The 24,541-nt window shown below is 36.8% G+C and overlaps 1 long non-coding RNA gene across 1 annotated transcript in view; it reads right to left on the bottom strand.

Moving 5' to 3' along the window:
- Positions 1 to 227: 227 nt before the first annotated feature.
- LOC113894331 overlaps positions 228 to 24,541 on the bottom strand; it is a 42,788-nt gene continuing 18,474 nt past the window's right edge. Inside the window, exons 2-3 of the long non-coding RNA XR_003511539.1 lie at positions 9,394 to 9,519; positions 228 to 328 (exon numbers count right to left, since the gene is read on the bottom strand). This is a non-coding gene — a long non-coding RNA (uncharacterized LOC113894331). The remainder of the gene's footprint in view (positions 329 to 9,393; positions 9,520 to 24,541) is intronic.

Genomic DNA, 24,541 nt, shown 5'->3' with positions numbered 1-24,541 from the left:
TTCTGTCCTTTTTTGTACCCAATTTGCATGAAATGTTCCCTTGGTACCTCTAATTTTCTTGAAGAGATCTCTAGTCTTTCCCATTCTATTTTTTCCCCCTCTATTTCTTTACATTGATCACTGAGGAAGGATTTCTTATCTCTCCTTGCTCTTCTTTGGAATTCTGCACTCAGATGGGTATATATTTCCTTTTCTCATTTGACTTCAGCTTCTCTTTTTTTCTCAGCTATTTGTAAGGCCTCCTCAGACAACCGTTTTGCCTTATTGCATTTCTTTTTGAGGCTGATGGTCTTGATCACTGCCCAGTGGAAGTGATGAGAAGCCCAGTCTGTTGGAAACAGGGACAGAAAAAATAAATTCAGCAGAAAGTTCATGCAGCTCAGTCTCAGATTTCAGAAGACTTTCAGTTAAGATCAACAAGCTACAAAATGTACTACGTTCAATAAGAATACATAAAACTGCACCTGATCATGGAAAATATGTATCACTCACCCTTAGACGGACACTTCTATCAGGACTCTGACACTTGAGACTAGCAAGAGAGGGAGGCCCAACGCCCCTCGCAGTCCCAGCTCAGCAGGAAGTAGCCAGAAAGACCTCACTGCCCATACTCTTAAAGAATTGGACCTGCCATCTCTTGAGGGGGTAATATTAGGTAGCTAGAATAGGAAAAATGAGTCCAAAATCGTGGTGGCTAAAAGACAAAGAAAGGGAAAAGCCCGCGATAATGGAACAAAAGAAAATCCATCTACCAGAGTCAGAATCAGGTAAAACAAACAAGTCCCCTTCTTGGCTAGCCCAGTTTGCAAAGGTCAGGCTCATGATGGCAGAGTAGAAAGACATGAGCTCATCTTTTCCTGCAAGAACTCCAAAATTGAAACTCACTGCTGAACAACCACCAACAGGAGAATGTTGGATCCCAAGAGCAAAGGAGAAGCCCCAACAGGATGGTAGGAAGGGAGAAATCGCATTTAGAATCAAACCCCATACTTGCCAGAGATGCTCAGAGGGCTGAAACAAAACCTTGTGTACACCAGGACCCATACTCCCCACAGAGACGGAGCCAGATCTACCTTTGAGTGTTTGAGTGTCTCCTATGGAGGCACTGGTCAGCAGTGGACTTTTGCAAGGACAGCGGCTCTGGCTGTAGCAGACCTGGACTATGCAATATGTGGCATAAACCTTCTTGGAGGAGGTCGCCATTTACTCCACCAGAGAGCGGCCAAGAAGATGAGCCACAACCTGCAGAACAATTATACCAAAGAAATTCTCATACTGTTAAGAAACTTCTAGGGCCCACAACAGATTTCCCAACCTAGGGATCTGGCAAAGGAACTGAGAACCCCCAGGGAACTTGACTTTGGAGGCTGGTGGGATGCCATGTACCTGATTTTATAGATTCACATAAATGCATCTGACTTTAGTTAGGAACATTTTCCAACATGTAATGGAAACTTTTTGCTCCACCTATTTGCTTGAATGAGCAAGCAAACTTTAACACTTTCTTTAGTTGAATATTTCTTCAAACTATCCCACTTTTATCAAAAATTGAGTTTGGGCCCCCTCTTTTATGGACTTTTATGTTATTTTCTCCTTTCTTTTAAGCCATTTATTGCACATAATATATTGGTTGGTTTAACTTGTCTTTCTAATAAATCAAATTCCCTGAGGTCAAGCATTGAATATTTATTTCTAAATTCCCATCAATAAGCATATTATTTTTGAAAAGCAGGTACTTAAATCAATTTATGTAATTAAATTGAATTTTTGCTATGTAGAATAATGTCATCTGTTTCATAATTTCTCCTTATATTTTTTTAGGTCAATGGGAATATATGACTATTTGGACACTTACAGGCTTGATACCAAGGGAACATTTCATGCAAAGATTAGCACAATAAAGGAGAGAAATGATATGGGCGTAACTGAACAGGAAGATATTAAGATGAGGTGGCAAGAACACAGAAGAAAAATACTAAAAAGACTTTAATAACCCAGATAACCATGATGGTGTGGTCACTCAACTAGAGCCAGACATTCTGAAATGCTAAGTCAAGTGGGCCATAGGAAGCATCACTATGAACAAACCTAGTGCAGGTGATGGAATTCCAGTTTACCTATGTCAAATCTTAAAAGATGATGCTGTGAAAGTACTGCACTCAATATGCCAGCAAATCAGGAAAACTCAGCCATGGCCACAAGACTGGAAAAGGTCAATTTTCATTCCAATCCCAAAGAAAGGCAATGTCAAAGAAGGTTCAATTTCAGTTCAGTCACTCAGTCATGCCCAACACTTTGTGACCACATGGACTGCAGCATGCCAGGCCTCCTTGTCCATCACCAACTCCTGGGCTTACTCAAACTCATGTCCACTGAGTCACTGATGCCATCCAGCCATCTCATCCTCTGTCATCCTCTTCTCCTCCTGCCTCAATCATTCCCAACATCGAGGTTTTTTCAAATGAGTCAGAACTTTGCATCAGGTGACCAAAGTACTGGTGTTTCAGCTTCAGCATCAGTCCTTCCAAGGAACACGTAGGACTGATCTCCTTTAGGGTGGACTGGTTGGACCTCAACTTGCAGTCCAAGGGACTCTGAGGATCTTCTGCAACACCACAGTTGAAAGGCATCAATTCTTTGGTGTTCAGCTTTCTTTATAGTCCAACTCTCACATTCATGCATGACTACTGGAAAAAAAATAGCCTGACTAGATGGACCTTTGTTGGCAAAGTAATGTCTCTGCTTTTTAATATGCTGTCTAGGTTGGTCATAGCTTTTCTTCTAAGAAGCAAGTGTCTTTTAATCTCATGGCTGCAGTCACCATCTGCAGTGATTTTGGAGCCCCCCAAAATAAAGTCTGTCACTGTTTCCACTGTTTACCCAACTATTTGACATAAAGTGATGGGACCAGATTCCATGATCTTAGTTTTTTGAATGGTGAGTTTTAGGCTAAATTTTTTGCTCTCCTCTTTCACTTTTATTAAGAGGCTCTTCAGGTCTTCTTCACATTCTACCATAAGGGTGGTGTCATCTGCATATATGAGGTTATTGATATTTCTCCTGGCAATCTTGATTCCAGCTTGTGCTTCATCCAGACCAGCATTTCTCATGATGTACTCTGCATGTAAGTTAAATAAATAGAGTGACAATATATAGCCTTGATGTACTCCTTTTCCTATATGGAAACAGTCTGGTGTTCTTTGTCCATTTCTAACTATTGCATCTTGACCTACATACAGATCTCTCAAGAGACACGTGAGGTGGTCTGGTATTCCCAGTTCATTAAGAATTTTCCACATTTGTGGGAATCCAGAGTCAAAGGTTTTGGCATAGTCCATAATGCAGAAATAGATGTTTTTCTGGAACTCACTGGCTTTTTCAATAATCCAAAGAATGTTGCAAATTTGATCTCTTGTTCCTCTGCCTTTTCTAAAACCACCTGGAGCATCTTGAAGTTCATGGTTCATGTGTTGCTGAAGCCTGGCTTGGAGAATTTTGAGCATCACTTTACTAGAGTGTGAGATGAGTGAAATTATGTGGTAGTTTGAGAATTCTTTGCCATTGTTTTTCCTTGGATTGGAATGTAAACTGACCTTTTCAAGTCCCGTGGCCACTGCTACGTTTTCCAAATTTGCTGACATATTGAGTGCAGCAGTTTCACAGCATCATCTTTTAGGATTTAAAATAGCTCAACTGCTATTTGAAATAGCTCAACTCCATCACCTCCACTAGTTTTTTTCACAGTGATACTTCCTAAGACCCAATTGCCTTCACATTCCAGGATGTCTGTCTTTAGGTGAGTGATCCCATCTTCTTGATTATCTGGGTCGTGAAGATCTTTTTTGTACAGTTCTTCTGTGTATTCTTGCCCCTCTTCTTGATATATTCTACTTCTGTTAGGTCCATATCATTTGTGTCCTTTCTTGAGCCCATCTTTGCATGAAATTTTCCCTTGGTATCTCTAATTTTCTTGAGGAGATCTCTAGTCTTTCCCATTCTAATATATTCCTCTATTCATTTGCATGACCAGTGCATTTTCTTGGAAAAACTCTATTAGTCTTTGCCCTGCTTCATTCCGTATTCCAAGGCCAAATTTGCCTGTTACTTCAGGTGTTTCTTGACTTCCTACTTTTGCATTCCAGTCCCCTATAATGAAAGGGACATCTTTTTTGGGTGTTAGTTCTAAAAGGTCTTGTAGGTCTTCATAGAACCATTCAACTTCAGCTTCTTCAGCATTACTGGTTGGGGCATAGACTTGGATTACTGTGATATTGAATGGTTTGCCTTGGAAACGAACAGAGATCATTCTGTTGTTTTTGAGATTGCATCCAAGTACAGCATTTCGGACTCTTTTGTTGACCATGATGGCTACTCCATTTCTTCTGAGGGATTCCTGCCCAGAGTAGTAGATATAATGGTCATCTGAGTTAAATTCACCCATTCAAGTCCATTTCAGTTCGCTGATTCCTAGAATGTCGACATTCACTCTTGCCATCTCTTGTTTGACCACTTCCAATTTGCCTTGATTCATGGACCTGACATTCCAGGTTCCTATTCAATATTGCTCTTTACAGCATCGGACCTTTCTTCTATCACCATAACAAACACCCTCTTCCAAAAACACAAGAGAAGACTCTATACATGGACATCACCAGATGGTCAACACTGAAATCAGATTGATTATATTCTTTGCAGCCAAAGATGGAGAAGCTCTATACAGTCAGCAAAAACAAGACCAGGAGCCTACTGTGGCTCAGACCATGAACTCCTTATTGCCAAATTCAGACTGACATTGAAGAAACTAGGGAAAACCACTAGACCATTCAGGTATGACCTAAATCAAGTCCCTTATGATTATACAGTGGAAGTGAGAAATAGATTTAAGGGCCTAGATCTGATAGATAGAGTGCCTGATGAGCTATGGAATGAGGTTCGTGGCATTGTACAGGAGACAGGGATCAAGATCATCCCCATGGAAAAGAAATGCAAAAAAGCAAAATGGCTGTCTGGGGAGGCCTTACAAATAGCTGTGAAAAAAAGAGAAGGAAAAAGCAAAGGAGAAAAGGAAAGATATAAACATCTGAATGCAGAATTCCAAAGAATAGCAAGAAGAGATAAGAAAGCCTTCTTCAGTGATCAATGCAAAGAAATAGAGGAAAACACCAGAAAGGGAAAGACTAGAGATCTCTTCAAGAAAATCAGAGATACCAAAGGAATATTTCATGCAAAGATGGGCTCAATAAAGGACAGAAATAGTATGGACCTAACAGAAGCAGAAGATATTAAGAAGAGATGGCAATAATACACAGAAGAACTATACAGAAAAGATCTTCACGACCCAGATAATCACGATGGTGTGATCACTGACCTAGAGCCAGACATCCTGGAATGTGAAGTCAAGTGGGCCTTAGAAAGCATCACAAGGAACAAAGCTAGTGGAGGTGATGGAATTCCAGTTGAGCTATTTCAAATCCTGAAAGATGATACTGTGAAAGAACTGCACTCAATATGCCAGCAAATTTGGAAAACTCAGCAGTGGCCACAGGACTGGAAAAGCTCAGTTTTCATTCCAATCCCAAAGAAAGGCAATGCTGAACAATGGTCAAACTACCACACAATTGCACTCATCTAACATGCTAGTAAAGTAATGCTTAAAATTCTCCAAGCCAGGCTTCAGCAATATGTGAACTGTGAACTTCCTGATGTTCAAGCTGGTTTTAGAAAAAGCAGAGGAACCAGAGATCAAATTGCCAACATCTGCTGGATCATGGCAAAAGCAAGAGAGTTCCAGAAAAACATCTATTTCTACTTTATTGACTATGCCAAAGCCTTTGACTGTGTGGATCACAATAAACTGTAGAAAATTCTGAAAGAGATGGGAGTACCAAACCACCTGACCTGCCTCTTGAGAAACCTATATGCAGGTCAGGAAGCAACAGTTAGAACTGGACATGGAACAACAGACTGGTTCCAAATAGGAAAAGGAGTACATCAAGGCTGTATATTGTCACCTGCTTATTTAACTTATATGCAGAGTACATCATGAGAAACGCTGGACTGGAAGAAACACAAGCTGGAATCAAGATTGCCGGGAGAAATATCAATAACCTCAGATATGCAGATGACACCACCCTTATGGCAGAAAGTGAAGAGAAACTAAAAAGCCTCTTGATGAAGGTGAAAGTGGAGAGTGAAAAAGTTGGCTTAAAGCTCAACATTCAGAAAACGAAGATCATGGTACCTGGTCCCAACACTTCATGGGAAATAGATGGGAAACAGTGGAAACAGTGTCAGACTTTATTTTGGGGTGCTCCAAAATCACTGCATATGGTGATTGCAGCCATGAAATTAAAAGACTCTTACTCCTTGGAAGGAAAGTTAGGACCAACCTAGATAGCATATTCAAAAGCAGAGACATTACTTTGCCAACAAAGGTTCATCTAGTCAAGGCTATGGTTTTTCCTGTGGTCATGTATGGATGTGAGAGTTGGACTGTGAAGAAGGCTGAGCGCCAAAGAATTGATGCTTTTGAACTGTAGTGTTGGAGAAGACTCTTGAGAGTCCCTTGGACTGCAAGGAAATCCAACCAGTCCATTCTGAAGGAGATGACTGGTTCCAAATAGGGAAAGGAGTACGTCAAGGCTGTATATTGTCATCCTGCTTGTTTAAGTTATATGCAGAGTACATCATGAGAAACGCTGGGCTGGAGAAAGCACAAGTTGGATTCAAGATCGCTGGGAGGAATATCAATAACCTCACATATGCAGATGACACCACCCTTATGGCAGAATGTGAAGAAGACCTGAAGAGCCTCTTGATAAAAGTGAAAGAGGAGAGTGAAAAAATTGGCTTAAAGCTCAACATTCAGAAAACTAAGATCATGGCATCTGGTCGCATCACTTCATGGCAAATTGTTGGGGAAACAGTGACAGACTTTATTTTTCTAGGCTCCAAAATTACTGCAGATGGTAACTGCAGCCATGAAATTAAAAGACACTTACTCCTTGGAAGAAAAGTTATGACCAACCTAGACAGCATATTAAAAAGCAGAAATGTTACTTTGCAAACAAAGGTCCATCTATTCAAGGCTACATTTTTCCCAGTAGTCATGGATGGATATGAGTGTTGGACTATAAAGCAAGCTGAGCACCAAAGAATTGATGCTTTTGAACTGTCCTGTTGGAGAAGACTTTTGAGAGTCCCTTGGACTGCAAGGAGGTCCAACCAGTTCATTCTAAAGGAAATCAGTCCTGAACGTTCTTTGAAAGGACTGATGTTGAAGCTGAAACTCCAATACTTTGGACAACTGATGCAAAAAAAAACTGACTCATTTGAAAAGACTCTAATGCTGGGAAAAATTGAATGTGGGAGGAGAAGGGGATGACAGAGGATGAGATGCTTGGATGGCATCCCCAACTTAATGGAAATGAGTTTGAGTAAACTCTGGGAGTTGGCGATGGACATGGAGGCCTAGCATGGTGCAATCCATTCAGTCACAAATAATCAGACAGGAATGAGTGAATGAACTGAACTTACTGTATTAGCAGGGAGGGAACACAGCTCTACCCATCAACAGAAAATTGGAGTAAAGATTTACTGAGCATGGTTCTCCCCTTCAGAAAAAGACCCAGTTTCCCCCTCAGTCAGAAAGCTTCTCTCCCACAGGAAGGTTCCTTAGTCCCCTCATTTCAGAGGGCAGACAGACTGAAAACCACAAGAATGTTCAAACTACCACACAGTTGCACTCATCTCACACACTAGCAAAGTAATGCTCAAAATTCTCCAAGGCAGGCTTCAACAGTATCTGAACAGTGAACTTCCAGATGTTCAAGCTGATTTTAGAAAAGGCAGAGGAACCAGAGATCAAATTGACAATGTCCGCTGGATCATTGAAAAAGCAAGAGAGTTCCAGAAAATCACCTACTTTTGCTTTATTGATTATGCCAAAGCCTTTGACTGTGTGAATCACAACAAGATTATATGCAAAGTACATCATGCTAAGTGATGGGCTGGATGAAGCATAAACTGGAATCAAGATTGCCAGGAGAAATGTCAATAACCTCAGATATGCAGATGACACCACTCTTATGATAGAAAGCAAAGAAGAACTAAAGAGCTTCTTGATGAAAGAGAAAGAGGAGAGTGAAAATTTTTGGCTTAAAACTCAACTTCAGAAAATGAAAATCATGGCATCTGGTCCCATTACTTCATGACAAATAGATGGGAAAACAATGGAAACAGTGATAGACTTTATTTTGGGGGCTCCAAAATCACTGCAGATGATGACTACAGCCATGAAATTAAAAGATACTTGCTCCTTGGAAGAAAAGTTATGACCAATCTAGACAGCATATTAAAAGCCATAGACATTACTTTACCAATAAAGTCCATCTTGTCAAAGCTATGGTTTTTCCAGTAGTCATGTATGGATGTGAGAGTTGTACTATAAAGAAAGCTGAGCATCGAAGAATTGATGCTTTTGAGTCAGACAGGACTGAGTGACTGAACTGAACTGAACTGATGCTTCCCTTTGTAAATGTATTTCTTTTGACTGTTCTTCATCCCAAAATACTGAAGCAGTATAGTGTAGTGCTTTACATTCTTAGTTCATTCAAGTTTTTACTTCATTATAGTAGAATTCAAAAAAATAGTGAAACCTACCTACACAGTTTTATTTTTAAAGTTGCAAGTGAACATTGTCCTACTTGGACAAGTCTGTATTCATGTTTATTCTTTTTAGGTAATATGAACATTTATATGTTTAGATCTTTAAAACTGCATGAGCATTAATTTCAGGTATTCCTTCACTAATGTAAAAATCAATTAAAAATATTTCATCTTGCTTTATATTTTGATTAAAGCAATGCCTTTTGCTCATTCTTAAAGTTAAATCAGGAGTTTTGCCTTCCTTTGAAATGCAAAATTATAACTATATACAAGGCATCAATAGTTTAGAAAGTCATGAATACAGTTTTTACCAACAATTCATTCTAAGTATTTTGTTTAAACAGACTCATTAGTGTTCAATATAATTGTTAAATTGAGTATTATTTACTTTTGCTCCTTACAAAATGTTTACATATTATCAAATTTTCTAGTAACTGGTAAAAGATTTTCATTTGAAGCAAAAGAACATAATTAATACTGAGGATCACTTTCTGCTATAGGCTGAAAGTTTGTGCACCCAGAATTTCTAATGTTGAAATCTTAACCCCCCAGTGTTGTGGTATTAGGAGGTACCACCTCTGAGCATTGATTAGGTCAAGAGAGCAGAGCCTTATGGATGGAATTAGTGCCTTTGTAACAGAGATCCAAAGGCATCTCTTGTCCCTTATGTGATGTTAGGATACAGTGAAAAGACAGCTATCTATGAAGCAGGAAGAAAATCCTTACTAGGCCCCGCATCTGCTGGCACCTTCCTCTTGGATTTCTCAGCCTCCAGAACTGCGAGAAGTAAATGGATTTGTTGTAGACCAACCAGTGTATGGTATAAGTTAGAGCAGCCTGAACACTTTCCACCTGGAAAAAAAGAACATTTGTTGACAGGAGGAAAAAATTATAAGAAAACCTGGAACCATACAATAATGCCAAAGAAGGAAAGTTAATTTTTGGTATCAGAGAACTGATTCAACAAATATAGACTAAGAGATATTTAATTATATTTTTAATCTGATTTTTTAAATTGTACTCCTATATGTTCACATGTACTCCCCTAATAGAGTTGTAAATCACCTTCACAATCCAGTTTTTGAACATTAAAGAGGATTGGAGCAGTGGAAATAAAGGGATAAAAAGCATTTTCATAGTCTTCAAAGTTGTGTCTTATTATGAATCATCTGAATACCTATCATTTTGGAGGACACTCTACTGTCTGCTGAGATCACTGTTGTTTTGTTGCCTAAAACATGGCTAGCAGGTGGTAAAGATGAGGAAAGGACAGAAAATGGAACATGTGCCACTTGAGAGGAAATGGCTTGCACTAGCTAGTTCTAAAAATTGTTAAATGGCAATTCCACAATATGTTGTGTTAGAAATTGATAGCCAACTCTACAATGTCCTAAAAAATTCAAATACATTACCAAGAAGCTGTAAGAATTGGTGTTTATATTCACTACAACACTAAGCTAGTAATATTTAATAATAATTAATGTTATTACTGAGAACCTTTCACTCTCAAAAGCTGTATAAGCTGGCAAGGTGGATTAGTGACACGTTTCATATTTTTTATATGGAGACCCTATAAAATGATGTATTCAGTTCCTCCGAGTCGACTCAGCTTTTCACTTTAATGTAAATAAAATTGCTTACTCTGATGCATACTGAGGGTTCTCCTTTGAATGATTCTTTAAATACTCAATTGCTGTCTAATGTCTTGGATTTTTTTTTTTTTTTTTCCTGCTCAGGAATTCCTCCAACAAGGCTGACTTTGACTCCGAGTCAAAGCTTATTTAAGGTAGAAATTAATCAAACTACTATTTTATGGAAAGTGATACCAAAATGTCTTAAAACGAGTGATAAGAATAGATGGAAAATCGAATTCCAGTGGTCACCATTGTTTCATATTGTCAATCAGTAGACCAATTGCTCCATATACTTCATCATCTAGGATATTTTTCACTACTTTCGTCTTGCTGCTGCTGCTACTGCTGCTAAGTCGCTTCAGTCGTGTCCGACTCTGTGCGACCCCATAGACGGCAGCCCACCAGGCTCCCCCGCCCCTGGGATTCTCCAGGCAAGAACACTGGAGTGGGTTGCCATTTCCTTCTCCAATCATCTTACTCAGAGTTAAATTTTTAATTATAAAAATCTAAAATGTAATATGTTTTGGGTAAAAGTTTGACAAAGGATGCAACAGTAACTGTAAGATGTCTTCCATCAGCAAAATTTTCTGTATGGTATTATAAAGAGAGTAAGTATTAAGAAAAACATGGCGTTGGTTTACAAACCTCTATTGGAAAAATCTTTAATAGTTCTCAGGTGTTAGGTACTCAAAAAATAGTCATTAAATGCCTATCATATGCCAGGACTCTTATATTAATATTTGTTCTCAGAATTTGACAGCAAACAATGATGTGTTTTCTTTAAATTACAAAGTCTCAGTTCCACCTGGTTCTTGAACCAATTTTTTTCTTTTCTTTTTTTTTGTTTTTGTTTTTGTTTAGTTGCATCACATGGCTTGTGGGGTCCTAGCTCCCTAACCAGGGATGAGAATACTGAATCTCATCCTGTGGCCCTGGCAAGTGAGAATACTGAATCGTAACCCCTTCTGGAAGGAAATTCCATTGAAGCAGTTTCTGAACAGGCTTGTTGATTAGTATGTGGTTTTAGCAGGAGATAATGGCAACCCACTCCAGTACTCTTGCCTGGAAAATCCCATGGATGGAGGAGCCTGGTAGGCTGCAGTCCATGGGGTCACAAACAGTCGGACATGACTGAGCGACTTCACTTTCACGCATTGGAGAAGGAAATGACAACCCACTCTAGTGTTCTTGCCTGGAGAATCCCAGGGATGGTGGGCTGCCGTCTATGGGGTTGCATAGAGTCAGACATGATTGATGTGACTTAGCAGCAGCAGCAGGATCTGAAATAAACTTAACTCTAGTTATCATAGTGTACCTCTCTTCTCACTATGAGCTACTGTGCTCAGTGTATTCTAGTGAGTTCACTGTGTTCTTTATTTGTCCTCGACATGATCTTTTATTTTGTTCCTAACTGGGGTTAGAGTCTTAAGATCTATCAGATTCTGAAAATCATTACTGCCTAGGTAATTTGACCACTTACGACAATGGCTTGCTTACCTTTCTGACTCTTCTGTTTTGGATAGAGCTCATATTCATCTAAATCATTTAAAGCAAACATTATCAAACTAAGGTATGAAGTCTAAATCTAACTCTCCCTGTTTTGATGAATAAAGTTTTCTGTAGCACAGCCACACCCATTTATTCATATGTGAGTGTTTTCATGCTACAGTAGAATACTTGAGTAGTATGGACCCCAAAGCTGGAATTATTTTTGTCTGACTCTTTACAGAAAAGTTAGCTGAGCCTTGCTTTAAAGCTTCTATTGAACAGTTGTTGTCTGTGAATATGACCTTTATGACAACAGATTAACATTTTTACTACCAATCTAAACATTTTCTTTGTTTTACCTGCCTAATGTCTTCCTGTAGTTCCAACATATCTCCAGAAAAGCTTGCCTGACATATAACATTAAATTATCTCCTTATTGTTCACTGTTTATGTTTTCTGATAGGTACTCACAGGCATGATGATGGTAAGAGCAGTGAGGTCCACAGAGAGACTACTCTTTTCATAGGAATTAATCCTATTTCTTTCATTTCTCAGTGAAATAGAAACCATAAAATCTAATTAACTAATTATGTTAGATTAATAAATATTCTAACACAAATAACTTTGTGCCTTTTGTTACCCTCTTTAGTTGGGTTTCTTTTTTGCTCTTTTTTCCTAAACCGAGTTGACTTGAAATTAAAGATTCTAGAATTTGGACCTGAGAAATCATAGTTTAAGGGCTTAGGTATTAGAAATCAATGAGACTAGGTTTAGCTCCCAGCTCCCCTGCTACTATCTGTAAATATATTATCATATTGCATTCTGAAATTGTAAATTACTAAAAATTTTAAAATAGATACATAGGGTGTTTTCTATGTGATCCATAACTTGGGCTTCAGGGAGGCTATTCAGCTTTTATTAACATTTTCCAAAGCTTATCTTAAAAACATGATTTTATATTTTAAATACACACACAAATAGATTTCATATATACAACATTTCAAAGGCTGTAAATCATCAGGACACACTTGCCATGATCTGTAACATTAATATTGACCAGCACCACAGAGCCTGGCACAGTGTATGCATCAACAATACCAAATACTTTAAATTTTCCAGAGAGTCCTTTTCTTTCATGATTCCATGAATCTGTCAATGATTTTCTCTGAGTTTTGTCTTCTGTTTTCTCACCCTGCAAGCCAGTGCTCATAAATGTCTCGCCAACTCAACCTATGTGAGAGTCAATTCAGAGCTCAGAGAATCTAAGCAAGCCAAGTATAAAAAGTAATATTGATTCTTCAGTATCACTATTTTCTCAATTGTATATTGCTACATCTCTCTCATTCTCTAGGTCTAAATTCTGAAGATTAGATCTAAATCAAGTATAGATTTAAGTTTGTTTTTATCTCTCTTCTCTTTGGTGTAATATCTCTTTGCTTGTACAGCCAAGTGGATAAAACAGATGAACAACCGAACAAGCAAAAGTAACTTTTGGCCATGGCCTGATAATTACTTTCCCTTTGAGTAGAACTGGACTATCTCCTTTCCTGTTAAACTTTGCCAATCTTCTTACTTGAATTAATATAGGCACAGCAATACAGAATATATTGAATCACAACATTTTATCAATTTCAGGACAAATTAATTCCTATCTCTGGAATTGGAGATTTATCTTAGTATAAATGGAATGGTAGTCTAGTGTTGTGGCATAGTTTGAAAATATGTTTTAATTTCCTGGTGTTACATAAAATAATTTTCTAGTTTACAATCAATGGCATCTTAGAACTGAATACATGTATGTATATGTGTGTGACAATTTTTGGCCAAGTCCTATAGAATGTAAACTTTGTAATGAGACTGAACTCTATGTCTCTAGCATACTTGGCACTTACTAACTATTCTATATCATTAGTAAAATGATTAAATAAATGCTACCCATAGTAACATATGTGTGTGCATGTGGTCTCTTTGGAATGCCAATGCCTATACTTGAATAGTCTAGCAAATCTTGGAACGTGTTCCGACCTCTGCATCTCAAGAATATAGGCATGTTTCCAAAGCTGAGTATGAACTGAGGAAACTAAGGTCAGTCTATAAATTATAGGCTTAAAATTTTTTGTGTGTGTGAAAATGAGAGAAACTTTCAGCTAACTAAATTTGGATTTGCCAAGAATTTTGCAGAGAAGTGTGATCAGTATTATCAGGAAGCGTATGTATAATGTCTAATAGCAGTTGTATGAAAAGTACTCTGTTGTAAGGTTACCACATTTGGTTAATAGGGCAAAAGTGTCTTTTCTTTTTTTCTTTTTATCTGGCTTCCATTTATCATTAATCTTCATAAAGAACGTATCTTAATTCATAAATTTATGTGTTGATGTGTGTTGTAGGCTGAATAACAGTCTCCCCAAGATGTCAACACATGAATCCCCAGAATATGAATATGTTACCATATATAGTAAAAGGAACTTTGCAGATATTATTAAAGTTAAGAACTTTGAGATGTGGCTATTGTTTGGATTATTTGGGGAGGTTAAATGTCATTACAAGAGTCTATGTAAGTAGGCAGAGGGAAATTTAACTACAGAAGGAGCATGTCAGAGAACAAAGAGATAACATGATAAGGGAAGCAGAGATTGGAGTGATGCTGCCACAGTCCAAGGGATATAAGTGTCCCTCAAGGATATTCTTCCTTGGAACCTCCAGAAGGAATCAGCCCTGCAGGCAACTTTACTTTGATCTTATAAATCTCACTTCAGACATCTGACCTCCAGAACTGTAAGAGAATAAACTGGTGCTGTTTCAAGCCACTAAATTTGTGACAATTCTTTATAGCAGCAACAAGTAAATGAATACAACGTGCTACAAAGTTTTGTTGTTGGCCCTCTTCCAGTTCTATATACCCCTGGAAGATTCCATCCTCACCTGAATTTGTAGCAACCATCTATAAGCAATTGATGCCTACCTTCTCTCTGTGGGGTGAGGCATCTCCACTTTGGTTTCACACAAACAATTTTAGCACGAAAGTCCCAAATGGAGATTATCTTTCACTATGTCAGTGCCATCCTCTGTATTTTTTTACAGTGACTGGCACAATTCTAGGATGTTTGACTCAGTGTTTCTTGAAAAATCACATTTAATCAAGCACGAATCTAGGATGTCACATCTTCAGGTTCTTATTGATGGTCTTTTTGCTGGTCTGTACCTACTGTTAGCTCTTAAAAACAATTTTACAGTAAAAGCTGTGAGCAGAGATTGTATTCTTCTATAAGAGTAAAAGTGGGACTCTTCTTCAGAAAAATTCTTGACTAAATCTTATTCTCCATAGAATAATACTGGGTTTTAGAATTTTGAATATCAGAAAGGTACAGAACCCCACTCAGTCTTTGTTTCCAGTCTCTACATTTAATAGATGTGTTTCTAGGAAGCCTAATATAAACTTCCAGAAAAGTAGAAAATGGATAGCCTCCCTGAGATAGAGATTCTTTGATTGTAAGTCAAATCATTGTTTCAGTTCATTCACTGAGTTTCTTTGTGTGTGCTAAGTCGCTTCAGTCATGTCCACCTCTTTGTGACACTATGTACTATAGCCCACCAGGCTCCTCTGTCTATGGGATTCTCCAGACAAGAATACTGGAGTGGGTTGCCATTCCCTTCTTCAAGGGATCTTCCAGACTCAAGGATCAAACCTGGGTCTCTTACAATGTAGGCAGATTCTTTACCCTCTGAGCCACTAGGGAAGCCCCATTGTGTTTCTAAACAATCTCAAACATCTAAAATCCCCATATTCTTTCATGATTGTTTAGAATATTCCAAATTTTTCATTTCAGTTCTTTAATTTTTAAGATGATGCATCAGCAAGTTCAAAAACTGAAAAAAACAAGTGGTAAGCCCTGTATGTTCTTTCTTGCCTGCGGTCCAGGTGCCACTTCATTTAATCTTGACCTATTCTAATTATTTCCTAATTGTATCCTGTTGTATCTCACCTATAACCTGGACAGTTTTGTATTTGTACTTTGATTCTGTAACTCTGACCCTCAGACTATAACTCAGACTCAGTGCTTTCACTTTTACTTGGTTTAAGTGGAATTGTTTTAGCTCTTTAAGATTTAATTTTGAGTGGCAGATCACTTGGCTGGCATTGTGTTTAAATCTCTTTCAGTTCTTGGCATATACACTTTAGAAACAAGATTTGTTTTAAAATAATGTAACATTCCATGTGAACTGACAACGATAGGAAAGGGATCACCTGGACATGCCCCATCTGTAACAGAAATGCATGGCTCTAATGCATTTTTCGGAACTACTGATAATTTTTCAAAATTCTATAAATTTGGGTCATTTGATTGGAAGATTTGGTATTGTTTACAAAAAGTGATTTTCCTGTTGATCATGAGGAACATAGAAAGAATATATTCAGCAGTCACTTTTTCTTTAATTTTTCTATTATTGGAAGAAAAGAGAAATGAGGTACTGCAACTCAGTAAATTTGTACCTGTTATTGAAAAGGATTTGATGGCATTACCTGTTTGGCTTTGCCTCTGACCTTCAGTATATCCTAGTTTCAGTAGTCTTTCTCTAAAAATGAATGAAACTGAAGCAGAGAATTTCAAGGAAGAGCTTGAGGCCTCAAGGGATAGGCCTGTATATAGATTAGCATGACTGAAAGTTGAACAAAGGGGCAGCCCCAAGCTTACTGCTGACCTTTTCCCTTCACTCGGTGGCATTTATATGAGCTTAGACTGCAAGTATTCCAGAGATGGCAGAAAGCAGATCTGGACACAGTTCAAGCTATACTGATTCTTTTCTGCTCCAAAGAAATTAGCAAGTTATGTTTTTCTTTTTCCCCTGACCCGTGACATAACCAAAAAAAAAAAAAAAATGCACAGGAAAAAGAAAAAAAAGAACTGTCTCAAGGTAAATATGGGGAACTAAAGATACATTCTAAATTCTATATTGGCAAATAAAAATCTAGTTTTTGATAATAAGCTACAAGCAATTAAGTTAATTTGAATTTAACCCTCTTCATTTTATAAAACAGAAATTCTTTATGGAAAATTTTAGGAAAAAAAAAAATCAAGAAACACCAGAACAAAAACTATTAAAATGAAAGCCACCTTTACATTCAGTGATGATGTTTCCAATGAAACTCAATTATTAAGAGACCTTTCTATGCAAGTATTGTACTTCTAAAATATGAAGTGTGAAAGTGTTAGTTGCTCAGTAGTGTCTGACTCTTTGCAACTCCATGGACTTTAGCCTGCCAGGCTCCTCTGTCCATGGATTTATCCTGGCAAGAATACTAGAAAGGGTGGCCATTCCTTTCTCCTGGGGGCCTTCCTGATCCAGGGATCAAATCTGGGTCTCCTGCATTGCAGGCAGATTCTTTATTGTCTGAGTCACTAATAAAATGTTAATAGAAAAATTAACATATCAAGAGTTAGTCATATGCTACCATTTGTATTGAACTCATTAATTTCTGGACTTACTAGCAATTATTTTTAAGTCTTCAAGTTTTCAACAAATGTTTGTATTAGAGCAAAATTAAATTATACACAAATATACACATATCATAACACATACATTCACTCACATACAGTCATTAATCTTGATGCATGACAGAAAAACATAGAAACCTCTGTAGTAGATGCCACTGATTCCCTGTCCCACATATTTTCACCCTGACTGAGTTCACCAGCAGTTTTACGATATTTCCTTTTGTCTTCTGAGGACTGTTTTTATTTTTTTAATTATTCGATTGAGATATGTTTGACATATAAAAACCTGTACATATTTAATGTATGCAACACCTTCAGTTTAGCAATAAATAAATACCCATGATATCATCAATGATCACTGTCAATGCCATAGACACATCCATTACTTTGCAAAGTTTCCTCCCATCCCCTAGATGATGATGATGATTTTGTATGTACATCACAGTGAGAACGTTTAACATAAGATCTACCCTCTTAGTAAACTTTAAGAATACAATACAGTATTGTTGAAGACTTTAGTGGTATATAAGAATGTGTTTGGACACAATTAGGAACAACTTGTAAGTTTTAGGGAGTTAATTTCTCTCTGTTAACATTGAAACAATGGGAAATGGAGTAGTCAATGAATAAAAAGATTTTCCTTCTCTGAAGGGATGATTCAGAGCCTGTTTTCCAGAGGGCCCCTAGGGGGTTAAGTGCAGGTAGCTTCCTTCCAGCAGTAATGCCATTAACCCAGGCTTCTCTTTTCTGCCTCACACTTTCTTATCTGCACTTCCTGATCTTCTCTTATGCATTCTGTACTCAAGTACTTGTCTTGTGTTTAGAGCCATCCAAACTTGACATAGGCTGCCCTGCTGGCCCAGATGGTAAAAAATCTTCCTGCAATGCAGGAGACAAATGTTTGATCCTTGGGTCGGGAAGATCCCCTGGAGAAGGAAATGGTAACCGCTCCAGTATTCTTGCCTGAAGAATTCCATGGACAGAGGAGGCTGGCAGGCCATAGTCTATAAGATCGAAAAGAAAATGGACATGCCTGAGGGACTATCACTCACAGAACTTGACATAATGGAACAGGGCAAAGATAATTTGTTCATTTGAGTTACCTCTGTTGCTGAAACAATCAATAATAGAAAACCTGGTAAAATTGAATTCTGGCAGGACTATAAGATGACTGTAATAGATTGACTGATTTTCAGTTTAATTGTTTTACATATGCAGATTCAAAAGTGTTCTATGTAGAATACCTCTACATTCAAATTAAATAAAACTACTTTACGTTAAATGCACATTCATGTTCAGTGATGTAGAGTAACTACTCACTATAAAATGACTGGACATTCCCTCCAATTAATTTTAACAGGATTTCAACTGTTCATGTTTGTAAGTTTTCAAAAAAAGGGAAAATAATCCTAGAAAATATACTTCTGACTCATAACTAATAGCTATTGAAAACATGTGTTCTTGGTTTAATCTTCAAAGTTACTCAACTATCTCCAATGAATTCTGTTCAGATTAAATTTTATTTTTAGTTTGTTTCTTCTTGCCATAGAGGATAAAGCACTTCCCCAAGCGGGGTGGGGAACAAAAAACTGAGGTGATCCATATACCTGCCTTGAAATACATTTTTTATTAATTCTTTTAAAATTAATTTTGGATATTTATTATATCCACAACACGAGATCACTTACAGCATATGAGAGTCAGATTGTGCTGTTGGGATTGCCCACAGCCCAGCTCATTTGAGTAATTGTTAAGTAGTGTAACACCCATACTTTTTATTGGCTAATGCTATAAGGTGGCATCTGTCATTGGCATCCACATATAAACTCACCATTGCTATAGCATCTGTTCCATCACACAGTGTTCTATTTCTGTGTCTCGCACATCTAACTAGAGAAGAACAAACAGGCTATTTTAAAATAAGTTGCCAGTGTTTCTAAACGAGAACTCAAATCTTCTATGCAAGAAATGTATGTGACAGGACAGGAATAAACTATGATGTGTGACTTTAAAAAATATTTTAAAAGGAGTTAATTGATTTATTTATATTTAAAGTTTAAGATTCTAAATTAAGTAATTGGAGAACAGGTTTATCATCTTTTTTATCGTTTTTTTTAATATGTGTAACAGCTTTCATTTTGGATTTAAATAGGATAAAAATGTGATGAATCTTTTTGAATCTTGGTAGATTCAACATATGAATTAGAAATGAAACTTGAATTCATCTCTGTATTCATCCATTCATTCAAGAAATGTTGATGGATCATACTATGTGCTGGGACATGGATATAAAATAATATTTTCAAGAAAACAGTGACAAAAGTGCCTGGTTTCATGCAGCATATCATTTTAGAAGAGGAAGTCAGAGAAATAAGAAAAATAAAAGAGTTAATATATATCAAATGGCCATGTGAAGGGAAATAAAGGAGGATGTGGGGATGAAATCTGAAAAACTAACCTGCTGGTAAGTTTCTAATTCATTGGAAAACTGTTTCTCAAGTGCAATTGATCATTGAAATCAGAGATTAAAGACAAATATAGTCAATTTTTCTGTTTAGAAAAGGTGATTAGTAAACATATTGAATGGATAAAGTTTTAGTGCTATCCTGGCAAAATCTAGTTAGAGAAATCTTTTCTAAGAATCAAAATACACATGACTCTGCAATCCAAAAGCAGAGTGTAAAAGTATGTAAAAAATCTCAAACAGGCCAATCCCTAGGAAAGCTTTCTGTTGTGCTTCAATGCAAGCATTATATTTTGATGCAAACCCTATACATAGCTTACAGGACTTAATGGAGAGAAGCATGTTTTCTTTGTTTAAGAAGTGCAGCATAAATTATTACCATGATGTTAAATTATTCCTCTTACTGCTTTACAAATATTTGAGAACATTTTGCATGAGATAAAATATGTCTAAATATAAATGAAGGCCACTCAATGTGTGAAAGGTAGCAGCATTTTGTGGCACATGGTGTGTCGCTCAAAGAAAGAAAAAGGCATGACAAAATTCCATTTAGTTATGCAGTATTCATTTCAGACTAAGTAAATATGCCAGAGAACAAGAGCTTTCAGTTTTTATTGTTGTCCACTGAATGTAAAACACTGCCATTGTTTTATTATGTATATACTTTAATTAAACAGTGGCTAAAAATAGTTCTTAAAGTATAGAACATATATCATGAAATCAAGGAATCATGTTATAGGTAAAGCAAAAAAATTAAATAACATTATATTAAGCCATAGGGAATGTATTCTCTGAAACAATAAATTGGTAAGTGAATCAATCAATGGAAATATTTGAGCAAATGCCACCTGTTACCATAATGTTTAGATATGGTCTTTTCTTTCAACAGGGTTATAATGTAGTTATAAAGAAGCAAAGCACATTAACATAATGGGAAAATACTAGAGAGATAATAATCAGGTATTATATTTAGGACTGAATCTGTATACTCTCTGATGGTGTGTGTATATCCTTGTAGCAGTCATTAAGGGTCCAGAGTCAAAAGTCATGGATTCTACCACTGCATTTCATAACAGGGTAATTTTGAGTTTCATCTCTAAATAATTTAATATATAAAAGAGAAATCAAATATATGAAAGACAAATGGGGCTTCCTGGTAGCTCAGCTGGTAAAGAATCCGCTTGCAAGGCAGGATTCCCAGTTTGATTCCTCGGGTACTCCTGGGGTATCTTTTGATTCCTAGGGGTCTGACTGTTTGTGACCCTATGGACTGTAGCCCTCCAGACTCCTCTGTTCATGGGATTTCCCAGACAAGAATACTGGAGTGGGCTGTCATGTCCTTCCCCATGGATTCTTCCTGACCCAGGGATTAAACCCGCATCTCTTATATCTCCTCCATTGGTAGGTGGGTTCTTTACCACTTACCACCTGGGAAGCCCCAACATGATGTATTAACCAAAACAGATTAATTTAAAAAGCAAACCACTAAAACTCACTAGTTTTATGAAATTAGTTTATTTTTCACTTAAGAAAGGGCCATACACTCATGGGAGTCTTGCTCTACGTGGTCATTGGGACTCCCTGAATCCTTCCAAACGGTGGTCTTGATTGCCTATAAATCCTTGAATTCCTCTCCATTCAGTCAATTGATGGTAAGAGCATAGCCTGGGCATTGAGGACTCAGGAAAAGTGAAAGCAAAAGTCACTCAGTTGCATCCCACTCTTTGCGACCCCATGGACTATACAGTCCATGGTATTCTCCAGGCCAGAATACAGGAGTGGGTAGCCGTTCCCTTCTCCAGGGGTCTTCCCAACCCAGGGATCAAACCCAGGTCTCCTACATTGAGGGCAGATTCTTTACCAGTGGAGCCACAAGGGAAGCCCATGACTGTTGGGGTGGGTAGCCTACCTATCCCTTCTCCAGCTGACCCCTTCAGGGATTGAATTGGGGTCTCCTGCATTGTAGAAGGATTCTTTACCTACTGAGCTATCAGGGAAGCCCAAGAACACAGGGGAAAGTGTTTATTGTTTGTTCCCAAAAGGAGAGCTAATTACTTCTTATTCAATTAGCGGGACATAAGTCAAGTGGCCATGCATCACTGAAAAGGAGCCTGGAAAATATAGTCCAGTTGTGTAAGGAGGAAGAAAGTCAAAACAGAGAAAATATGGTCAAAGATACATTTCACACTAGATATAAGTAGATAGCATTAATACAAAGGAAACTTATTCAAAAGAATATACACATTAGAAAGAATAATAACATATATAAAGTAAATAGTACAAAGAAAACATAAAACATCCAATATCATCAATGCTATTGTTCTTATTTTTGTATCTTTATTAAAATGAATATAAAAATTGTCATTATTATAAAAAAGTTTTTCAGTAGACATGATCAAGGCAATGTCTTCATAACAAAATATTCTATCTTTTATTAAAGTATTACCTTTTGAGTTGAATTTCATATTTTCTGGTTTGCTACCCACTCATAGAGTAATGCAATGTAGACCATGGCATTTGAATAATGGGATTATTTTTAATCATTTACTTTTTTCCATGTTCTCTAAGTGAATAATTCTGGTTCATTATGTCCTCATTCAAAAATGCAATATGTGTATGCATCTGTGTGACTTTTATTTATTGAAAAACTTTTTTCTTACTAATTAGAAACAATGAGAACTTAAAATGAGGTTTTTCTTTTAATTTAATGCAGAAGTGTTATGAAAATAGCAACTTGCTACCTGGAATTATTTGGAAGCATCAATGATAAAAGCAAGATTTGCAATAAAATAATGTTCTTTAAAGATGATGTAGTAGTTGTTAGACTAGCCAGAATGAATGCAAAAATCACATACAAATTTGACTTATGGTTGTTGTTTAGTCTCTCAGTCATGTCTGACTCTTTTGTGACACCATGACATGTACCCCTCCAAGTTCCTCTGTCCATGGGATTCTCCAGGCAAGACTACTGGAGTGGATTGCCATTTCTTTCTCCAGGGGATCTTCTCAACCCAGGGATCGAACCTAGGTTTCCTGCATTGGCAGGAGGGTTCTTTAGCACTGAGACAGGGACTATGACCCATGAAAAATCAGTCAACAGTCCTATGCCCTAAACATTAATGAAGTAACAGTAACAGTGGTAGTAATAATATAATAAAACAACTACATTAAAATCACTCTGACACAGAAGACTCCTCAAACACATGATTCATTAGGAAGATCTAGGAAACACTGCACAGAATTATTATTGATTGCATTCAGTAATTAAAACTGAATAACTTGGTTTTATATCAAAAATGTTAATTTTCAGTCTAGGCTGATGCTATAATGACAGGGCCTGGTTGAAGCAGTGTCTTAATAGTATTTTTCCCTCTTCATCCATATGACAATTTAGAATAAAACAAGTATTTTCAAGGAAATTTTTGGGTTGACAATTAAATACTAACAGTTTGAAGCTAAAAGTTTTGAAATTTTGCTCACTAAATATTGCCATTTTATTTTTTATTGAAAAAATTTATTGGGGTATAATTGGGGTATAATTTACAATGTTGTTTTAGTTTCAGTTGTGCAGCTAAATGAATCTATTATACATATATATATATACATATACATATGTATACATATATATACATATGTATATATATATTCACTCTTTTTAGCTTCTTTTCCCATACAGGCCATTACAGAATATTGAATAGAGTATTGATCCTTTTAATGTATTATTAGATTAGGTTTGTTAGAAATGTGCTGAGGATTTTTGCATCTATGTCATTATTGATATTGACCTACAATTTTCATTTTTTGTGGTATCTATCTGTGTTTGGTTTTGTTATCAAGGTGATGGTGACCTCATAGAATGAGTTGGGGAGTGTTCCCTGCAGTTTTATGAAAGTTTCAGAGAGGTAAGTGTTAACTCTTCTCTAAATGTTTGATAGAATTCACCTTTGGAGCCACCTGGCTCTGGATATTTGTTTATTGGAAGATTTTTAATCACAGTTTCAATTTCCTTACTTGTGATTGGCCTGTTCATATTTTATGGTTTTTCCTGATTCAGTCTTGGAAGTTTGTGACTTTCTGACAATTTGTCCATTTCTTCTAGGTTGTCCATTTTATTGGCATACAGTTTTGTATAGTAATCTCTTATGATCCTTTGTATTCCTGTGGCGCCTGCTGCAATTTCTTTCATTTATAATTTTATTGATTTGAATCATTTCCTTTTTATTCTTGATGGTTTGGAAAAAGGTTTATCAATTTTGTTTATCTTCTCAAAGAACCAGAATTTAGGATCTTTGCTGTTGTTTACTCCATCTCTATTTTATTTAGTTCTGCTCTGATCTTTATGAGCTCTTTCCTTCTATTACCTTTGGGTTTTGTTTGTTATTCTTTGTCTAGTTGCTTTAGGTGTAAGAATACATGGTTTATTTGAGATTTTTCTTGTTTCCTGAGGTAAAACTGTATTGCTATAAATTTCCTTCTTAGAACTCAGAACTGCTTTTGCTGTGACCATTATATTTTGGATTATTGTGTTTTCATTATCATTTGTTTCTAGGTTTTTAAAAAATTTTTCTCTTTATTTCTTCAGTGATCCATTGATCATTTAGTAACATATTGTTTAACCTCCATGTGTTTGAATTTTTTTTACAGTTTTTTTTTTCCCTTTTCCTGTAATTGATTTCCAATAGAATAGCATTGTGGTGGGAAAAGATGCTTAATATGACCTTAAATTTCTTAAATTTACTGAGGCTTGATTTGTATTACATCTTAGGTCACATATATAGAGAATGTTCCATGTG

The sequence above is a fragment of the Bos indicus x Bos taurus genome, chromosome 6, assembly GCF_003369695.1.
Source record: "Bos indicus x Bos taurus breed Angus x Brahman F1 hybrid chromosome 6, Bos_hybrid_MaternalHap_v2.0, whole genome shotgun sequence".
Taxonomy (NCBI): Eukaryota; Metazoa; Chordata; class Mammalia; order Artiodactyla; family Bovidae; genus Bos; species Bos indicus x Bos taurus.
Note: the sequence above shows the minus strand (reverse complement) of the source record. Positions and strands in the feature narration are given on the sequence as shown.